Below are 10087 nucleotides of genomic sequence, written 5' to 3' on the forward strand. Positions count from 1 at the left end.
GTAATTCTTATGGCAAAGCACTATTATTTTTATTAAAGTGAAATAATTTAAAAAAATAAAAAAAATTCATAGTCAAACACCCTTAAAAGAATAAAATGAAGCCTAGAAAAGATAAGAATTCAAGGAAATGAAAATGGAAAAGAGAGTGTGCTATAGTGGGTCCCACAAAAACACTTGTCACACATATAAGCTGTCCTCTCACAACTTGTTGGTTGGACCTCAACCATGATAAAATTTTTTGGGGGACCACGGATTAAAGGGGGGATTTCCATTTTTGGGAAGGGGGTCCTTTCTTCTGAAGAAAAACATACACCATTTTTCATCCTCACCATAAACACTCACATAAGAACACACCATTTTTTGTACACAAAGAGAGAATATGGGTTAGGGAGAAACCAAAAAAAGGCAGTCTGCTCCATTTTTCTTTTTACGTGCAAATCATAGCAGAACACGCCAAGAATATGCACACCCTGAGAGAGATAAAGGGAGAGAGGAGAAACAAGAGAGAGAGATCGATAGAGTTTTCTCTGAATTTTTCGACGAGTTTCTCTCTGGAAATCTAGCGAAAAACTAGCCATCGCCTAAACCTGATCTGTTTCTCTCAAAATCCACTAAAAACCGATCACCCACCATCGTAGTCTCGCCGGAACCCACCGGGGAAACACCTCTTAGCTCAAAAACCCAATGGATTTCTGTCGATGACTGCCAGCTCCACCTCTTTTGTCTGATTTTCTACCAAATCACGGCCAACAACCATTCTATCCCCTTTTCCGTTGAGTATCCATTGGAAAACAGCCTCATCCTACATTAATTCAGTTCGAAAACCACTCTAAACGCATATTTTATAGGTTGGACGGACTATACTCTGTTTTGGAATAAAATTAAAACAATTGGGATCCTTAGTTTGCAGTCGTCATTCAAATTTGAGTCTTGGTCGAGGTTTTCGATTAAAATCTACTTCTCCAATCAAAAGTGACTCATTCAGTTGCTTCGAGTATGGTGGTGAATGAATATTTTCAATCCAAAAGGGATTTTCAATTGCGTAAAGGTCCATTTCTCATCTCATGTTAATTTTAATTTGTGTGATACTTTGTGTGGTAAAACTCATTGTGTGTGCAGTTTGCTTTTGTTGATTTTGATATACTTGGATCATCATATGAGGTCGTTAATATTGATCATTTGATTGTTTAAATTGAATAATAGAAAGATTTAAACTCAACTGGAAGTAAGTTGGGACGAAAGTTGAGAACTTGTGGATTTTGAAATGTTTGGAATATTTGTTGAATGATTTTTTTTACCGCACATGGATCAATTGTACTCATTTGGCTGGGGAATACCCCGAGGGATTTATATTGATATGTCCGGGGAATGCCCCGAAGTATCATGTATGCAAAGAAGGCTCGTGATCAAGGCTCTAGGCATCGGGTAATGTATCGGAGCGTAGTTTAGGATTAGTGTAGGTTTATATTTTCATACTTTTTATTTTGGATTGTATAATTATACTGGACACTATATTTTAGATTTTTTTTGTTTTGTTTGTTTGATTGATTGTCTTATGTGTTTTGTCTGGTTTATACATTGGAAGTGTCAAAATAGCTGATATACTCCATGAAGCGACCGTGGTAGAACCACAGGACTGAGGGATACCTAATACGTCCCCCTCGGTCAACAGAATTCCTTAACCAGAATCTTTGTTCGCGGATCAATTTTAGAGTCAAATCGTTTTAAAAAGAATTTCCAAAGGTGACTTGAAATGTGAGCAGATGCTAATACATTTGAGGCTTTTAACTAAGAATAATTGCAAAGTCTTAAGTAACTTTTGTCATTTTTGATTGTTTTATCTTTAATTTTGCAGTGAAAGTCAAGATGCAAGAGAACCAACAATGATGGAAGTAAAAGAGTTAAAATCTGAAGCAAATAGAAGAGAAGTGTAGCTGACGAAAATCCTGATAAGTCATCAGCACTCTGATAAGTTATCAGCTTTATCGTCAGCCTTAAACAGAGAATGGAATTCGGCTGGAAAAAGTGATGACGACATGTGATAAGTCGTTGGAGTTGTGATAAGCCTTCAAGATCATCGTTAGCTTAAGGAAGAACATGAGAGCTGAAGTAAATCATCGACAACATCTGTGATAAGTCATCAAAAATCTGATAAGCCGTCACGCTTCATCATCAGCCTAAGGCAGCGAATGTCAAAAGCGAAGAGGAGTTGACGACATCTGTGATAAGTTGTCAGATCCTGATAAGGCATCACAAAATGTCATCACCTGTTCGAGAAATTACTAAACTCTGTGATTTTGTTTTCATAATTAGGGTGAACTATTTAAAGTATTGTTTAGGGTTTTCTTGGGGCTGGTGCTCGACATTTTGTACTTGAACTTCACGTGTTGCTCTCTAGTTTTTGACACAAGTTTACAGTTCGCTTTTGAGAGATTATCATATTATTTTTTGGGATTTTTCTACTGCAATTTAATCTGAGATACAACTATTACTATTCACTTTTGTTGTAAGTATTATTCCATAGCATTACGAATTCAACTAGCTGTATTGCTCTATACAATATGAGTAGCTAAGCCCCTTAACCCGATTTATGGGATCTACGGGTTTAGGTTTGTAAAGCAACTAAGTGTTCGGGATTCTAACGGTGGTAGTAACTTCTTGGTAATACCTCTTATTTACACTTTATCTATTGGTTGCAAACAATAGGTCCTTCTTACTAGTGATTTGCTTGAACTAATTAATCAACCCTAGTAAGAAGCCAATTATGAACAGGGACTTGGAAGCTACCAACCTTCCGTTTAATAATTAATGATGTAGCAAGATTAATTAACCTGAGATAACATCCTGTTATGAAATATAAACTCCCTAAGCTCGAGAGAATTAGGTAGTTAAATGCTCAAGTAGGTCGAGAGACATTTAGGCATAAATTCATCAAGGATAATCTGTTGTTCCTATCTACCACAAGAATCTTGAATCGTTAGTAGTGTCTGTCAAATTCCAACACCCATAGTGGACATAACTCTGGTTTTTCATAAACTCTTGATTACAAACACTAAAACTAAAGTGACCAACAATTATTTGCTAATCTCCAAAACCCCCCATTTTATCTTTTTGTATCATCTATTTGAATTCAACTTGTAGCTATAGTTTCAAATTAGTTTACTCGCCACTCACATTGTTCCCTGTGGATTCAAGCCCGACTTCAAAAGTTGGGTAAATATATTGACAACGACCGCCTTGCACTAAATTGATGTGTAAGTTGAGCGTTATAAAAAATGGCGCCGTTGCCAGGGAACAATTTGGTGTATTGTGTTGGTTTAGAATTTTAGTTTACTTTCTTGAAATCCAACTTGTAAATATTTCTTCAGTTTATTTTTTTATTTTATTTTCTTTTATTTTTATTTTTCTCACACCTTTCTTGAGATGTCATCCTGGATAGATGGTTTTTTGAGTGATGACGATTCTTGTTATTATTGTGGGGGACCATATTTTGAGGCTTGCTGTCTAGATTTACCTGGAAGTGCATGGACGGAACCTTTACAATATGATGTGGATACTGTCCTACTTACTGTAACTTGGTGTTTGGCTTGTTGTCAAAGTGATCATACGAAAGATATGTGTGCAGTCACGATTCAAGTGAACAAATTGAGAAAATGAATTTTAGAGAATCCAGAACGGTTGTGGGCAGAGATAAAGGAGTTTCCACTCCCACCATGTTTACAGTGGCTAAACAAAGAAGAATATGAGAAGGACATTAGCCAATTTGAGTAGAAAACTCAAGAATTGCAACCACTCGATTATCATCTTGATTTTGAGACTGACATTGAGAAGGTGAATAAAAGTGAGTGTGTAGTAGATAGTGTAAATTTTGAAGTAGGATTTATTGGGCCTCATTCTTAGCACTTTTCTATATTATGTTTAGATGATATCTTTTCTGTAGAATCATTTAAAATAGTAGAAGAGTGTGAAGATGAGGAACAAGAATCCTATATTCTTGATTTTACATTAGACAAGCAATATAAAAACACACCTCACTTTAAGACTGAGTGGTTTACCACGCTCAATCCATTACTCGACTTCTTAATTTTTGTACCACCCCCCTATGATTGAGGGAAGAAGATGGACTCTAAGTTGGGGTGAAATTCATATCATCAAGGTGGAGGAAAAAGTTGAGTTGGGTCGTGCCACGAGACTAAATTAGGCTCTTCTTAGGAGGAAACCCAAGGTATTTTATTGTTTGTATTCGTATTATATGATTGACATCAGATCTTTGCACCCATGGTGCCATAGGTATATTTCTGACTCTCTTGTTTTGGCTTGACGCATTGGGGACAATGTATGATTATATGTTGAGGGTGAGACTACTTGTGGGTGTTGATGTCCTCTTGGGGTTTTTGTTGTTGTGCCTCTTTTCTCCGAAGTCTTGTTCCTAGTAGAGCCAGTATGTTTAGGCGTATTTTGTTTGTTTTATGATGCGTTGTGGTTAATTGGGAGAAAAATAATTATCTAGGATAGTTGACATATTTTTGTTGATGTTTCTTGGAATGATAAATACCTCTCCAATTGTCTATCTGGTAACTGTGTGTTGTGCATCTATATGTGACTACTGTGAATCTTTTTATGACATTAATACTAGGGACATGACAATCACTACTAACAAGTGCATGAACCGAATGGATAGTAGCTTATGATGTACCTTTGTGCCATGTGTGTGTGAGATACTACCTAGTTCCCGTTGTGTGTTAAAGCCAGAACTTGCCTGGTTTGTCTTGCCTTGGTTGTAGGATAGAAATTAGGAAAGGATCAAAGGCGTTGTTGATATTAGTCCACTTTTAGCCTAAACGACCCTCCATGTGTGAATAATATCTCTTGATCCTGATTTTGAGCCTGAATGCCTATTCATTTTATTATACCTATCATCTTCCCATTTGTATCACATTAAACCTATTTTGCCTTTGTCCTTCTTGGATATTGATCACTTTGACTTAGGAAAATATCCTAAGTTAAGGGTGGCTATCATAGGGGTGAGTGATGTAAAGTGAGTATGAAGAAGGGTATTAAAAAATATATATATGCAAGGCTGGGTGTGGTAGAAAAAGAATAAGAAAAGAAAAGTTGTGAAAAAAAGAAAATGAATAACGAAATAATCAACCCCATCCTGAATTTTCTTAATCAAGAAAGGGAGAAATAAGGTAAAGGTTGATAAGTGAGACCCTATAAATATTGTAGTACCAAGGAGGCTTAGTTACCTTAAATATCCTTGTGCATCATACCATCCCCAAGCCTACATTACAAGCTGTTGGAAAGCTTCTTAATGAAAATAAGGGCAAGCTTATGGTATTTGGCATACATTGACTGGAACTTCTTTTTGAGAGTGAGTGTCTCTTGACCGCCCCCTCATTGACATACTTGATTTCATATATGAGTGAAGAGGGACATCTTTGTTGTAAGGCCACATTGATTGTATTGCTAGCTTCTTACATGTTTGGGTAGTGTAACTTGAATATATGCATGGTTATTGTTGCTAATTTGATGTCATATCCTGATTCCCTTGTGTCACATTATTGATCTTCATTTATTACACAGTTGGGTTTAAAGTGATTGAAAATAGAGAGGGTAATATGTTTTGAGCTAAACTTAATAATCAACTGTCATAAGTATCTTATGTGTCTCTTAGTTAAGCATCGTAGTATGGTGTTTTAGTTTCTTGAGGACAAGCAATTATTTTAAGTTGAGGGTGTTGATGTGTGAGCAGATGCTAACACATTTGAGGCTTTTAACTAAGAATAATCGCAAAGTCTTAAGCAACTTTTGTTGTTTTTGATTGTTTTATTTTTGATTTTGTAGTGGAAGTCAAGATGCAAGAGAACCAACAATGATGGAAGTAAACGAGTTAAAATCTGAAGAAAATAAAAGAGAAGTGTAGCTGACGACATTCCTGATAAGTCGTCAGCACTCTAATAAGTTATCAACTTCATCGTCAGCTTTAAATAGAGAATGGGATTCAGCTGGAAGAAGTGACGACAATATGTGATAAGCCATCGAAGTTATGATAAGCCGTCAAGATCGTCGTTAGCTTAAGGTAGAACATGAGAGCTAAAGTAAATCATCGACGACATCTGTGATAAGTCATCAAAGATCTGATAAGCCATCACGCTTTATCGTTAGGCTAAGGTAGTGAATGTCAAAAGCGAAGAGGAGCTGACGACATCTGTGATAAGTCGTCAGACTCCTGATAAGGCATCATAAAATGTCATCACCTGCCCGAGAAATTACTAAACTCTGTGGTTCTATTTCCATAATTATGGTGAACTATTTAAAGAATTGTTTAGGGTTTTCTTGGGGGTTGATACTCGACATTCTGGACTTGAACTTCACGTGTTGTACTCTAGTTTTTTATACAAGTTTACAGTTAGCTTTTGAGAGATTGTCATATTATTTTTCGGGATTTTTCTAATGCAATTTAATTCGAGATACAACTATTGCTATTCACTTTTGCTGTAAGTATTATTCCATAGGATTATGAATTCAACAAGCTATATTTTGCTTTACAGTATGAGTAGCTAAACCGCTTAACCCGAATTATGGGATCTATGAGTTTGGGTTTGTAATGCAACTAAGTGTTCATGATTCTAATGGTGGTAGTAACTTCTTGGTAATCCCTCTTCTTTACACTTTATCTATTAGTCGCAAATAATAGGTCCTGCTTACTAGTGATTTGCTTGAACTAATTAATCAACCCTAGTAAGAAACCAATTATGAACAGGGACTTGGAAGCTACCAACCTTCCGTTTAATAATTAATGTTGTAGCAAGATTAATTAACCTGAGATAACATCCTGTTATGAAATATAAACTCCCTAAGTTTGAGAGAATTAGGTAGTTAAATGCTTAAGTAGGTCGACAGATATTTAGGCATAAATTCGACAAGGATATTCTATTGTTCCTACCTACCGCAAGAATCTTGAATCATTACTAGCGTCTATCAAATCCCAACACCCATAGTGGACATAACTTTGGTTTTTCATAACCTCTAGATTACAAATACTGAAACTAAAGTGACCAACAATTATTTTCTAATCTCCAAAACCCCCATTTTATCTTTTCATATCATCTGTTTGAATTCAACTTGTAGCTATAGTTTTAAATTAGTTTAATCATCACTCACATTGTTCCATGTGGATTCGACCCCGACTCCAAAAGTTGGGTAAATATATTGATGATGACTGCCTTGCACTAAATTGACGTGTAAGTTGTGCGTTACCATGACTTTACACACCCGATTTATGACAAATTGTGACTCTGAATTTAATTGAAAGAAAATAAATCCTTTTTCGAAATAAATTTTCATCTTTTGTCTATTAATAAAAACCCTTTCGAACATAAAATAAATATTTTTTTGGAGTTAAAAAAAAAGTGTGCCAGCTCTGGCGACTTTGCTGGGGATTTTTCAGAATTCGAGCTTAATTTTGGAGTTGTATCAGCTTAGTTTGACATTATGGGAGTATAAACATTGCTTGTGTTATCATTTTTTGCTTATTTTATCATTATTGAGTGCCTACGTGCTGCGTGTTTACAGTTTTTATCTTGTGTGTTACCGCTTTATATCTGGCATCATGTGCATAACCCGAGTCATTCTTTCTGCAACAAGTTTCGGAGTACAAATCGTGTACACGAACTCTAGCTGAGTCACCCTTATTTTAGGAGGGGGATCCATCGGATATATGGAGTAGGTGGAAAGCAAAGCAACCACTATCGATCATATGATCCCCTGAACGGCCTTGTTAGTGGATTCCAACATAGGTCAGCCTTTAGGTCATGTTTATGTGCATCATATTGAGACCTAGCGAGTCTCACTTGGTCCTTTGTAGGAGACTCACCTCTAAAGCATTCCTATGTGCTAAATGTTGCATCTCTGAGGATAAAATGGTCATTTAATGGACTGATGTGAGGGAAAGCATGTGTTAGAAGTAAAGTGAGTAGGCAATGAAAAATTGAAAAAAAAATGAGAAAAAAAGGGTGAATCAAAAAAGAGTTTCATAGTTTATTTTTAGAGTTCTTTATGGTTTTTGTTCTTCACAACCCAAAAATTCAAAAAAGATTTTTTTTTATCTTTTGCATTTATTTTATCAAAATAACAAAATTCAAAAAGATTTTATTTACTTTTTTGTACTCATTTCCCAAATATCAAAAAGATTTTCCTTTTGTTTCCTTTGGCAAGCATTCACAATACGAAAACTCAAAAAAAATAAAATTTAGGAGTATTTTATAAAATAAAAATTCAAAAAAGGATGGTAGAATTTTGTTCATTTCATATAACGAAAATACCAAAAAGATTTTTCTTTCATAGTTGTTGGTAATCATAGATTTCATTTAGTATAGAGATGTTAAAGCTAAAAAATTCAAAAGGATTTTCGTAAATTCTTTTGAGAATTTGTTATTTTCTTTTCTTCTTAAAGTTTCATGAAAAATAAAAATAAAAGAAAAAGAGTTTCATTGACCATTTTGACAAGACTTCACGAACTATGCACACTTGAGTCTCCTCTCTCAGGAGTGAGATACGTAGACGGTCTTCTTGGGTTCGGTGATCTTTTGAAAAAGATAAAAAAGGATTTGAAAAAAATGTTGAACTCTAACGCATTTGTTTTCTGTTGATTTAGTTAGTTTAAGGAGGTTGGTTTGTGGCATTGTAGCTAGTCCTCCACATCACACCAAATCTAAGGAAGGTTTAGCTGTGTCCAACAAGGATATGGAGAGTGACCTCATGGATCAAACAAAGTGGCAGGAAAATAAGAGTTTAAAAAAAGAAAATTTGAGACTAAGACAACAAATGATGAAAATGTATCGAGCTTGGGCCAGTGGGTTGCCTTCCCCTCTATTTTCTGCTATTGATCATACAAATACCTCAAGTTTTCCATCAAAATCGCAAAGTCAGTTTCCTATTGCTATTGATGCACTACAACCTGACTCAAAATTCCTTCCAAGCCAACAACATCTCGATAGTTCTACCACTCTACCTCTAGCTTCTCAGTATAAGCCTGCTACATTGACAGCACCACATACTGCCTGTGCTTTTGTTGCTTAACCTTTTACTGAGGCTTCCACTTTGGCTATCAATTCAATGGTTGTGCTGCCCAATCTGTTAGTGGACCCATGTTCAATACTCTTGGTGATCATTGTTATACTCCTGAGCCTACTTTTAAGTTAACTAGACCACAAAAATTTCTTAACAAGAAGCCTAGTGTGCCAAAAGAGTCAAAGAAAATGGTTGGAAAGATGAAAAGTGCAGAAAATGCTATGAAAAGTTCTCTAGGACTTGTGGGTAAAGAAGATGTTACATACAAATACTGGGGTATGTCATCAAGTATTAACCCCCCTCCAATCCTTGAGATGTCGAAATTTGAGGAGCAAGTAGACATGGGGAATTCGTGAAACATTTGGGATAATATTGCAATCAATTAAGGGAAATTGGAGGGAAGAAGAATGAGAAAGATGCAACTGCCAATGTAGTTGGAGAACTGGCACATCCAAGAAAGCGATGTCGTCGTTACTGTCAGTCTCAAGCCCAAGTTCATACACAAGCTCTCTATAATCACTACCAAAATCCATTATACTTCATTTTCCCACCTCCATATCTAGTATATTAAACACAACCATATGTTCAACTCCCTTCTTACTCACAATGGCATGCACCAACTCCCCAAAGTCATCCTCTAGCTCTACGAACATACCAAAGTCCTTCTAGGCCCGATTTTTTATCCAATCCAAATAATGAAATGAGGCAGAAGTTGAGAGATAGATTCACACCAATTGAAGAGTCATATGTCAATTTATTTTAGAGATTGGTACAATGGGGCATTATCAGTCCTCTCCCTAGGCACATTCTTAATCCCCATTCAAGAAATTTTGATCCTAATGCACGATGTGCTATCATTCTGATGCTCAGGGCCATAGTATTGAAGATTGTCAAGATTTGAAAAGAGAAATTGAAAAAATGATTCAAGAGGGATCAATTGTGGTGCAGAACATTGACAGTGAGAGAAGCTCTATTTATGCTGATATGCAAACCAGTGGCTAAGTTGCCAGGC

The sequence above is a fragment of the Capsicum annuum genome, chromosome 12, assembly GCF_002878395.1.
Source record: "Capsicum annuum cultivar UCD-10X-F1 chromosome 12, UCD10Xv1.1, whole genome shotgun sequence".
In the NCBI taxonomy this organism is placed as follows: domain Eukaryota; kingdom Viridiplantae; phylum Streptophyta; class Magnoliopsida; order Solanales; family Solanaceae; genus Capsicum; species Capsicum annuum.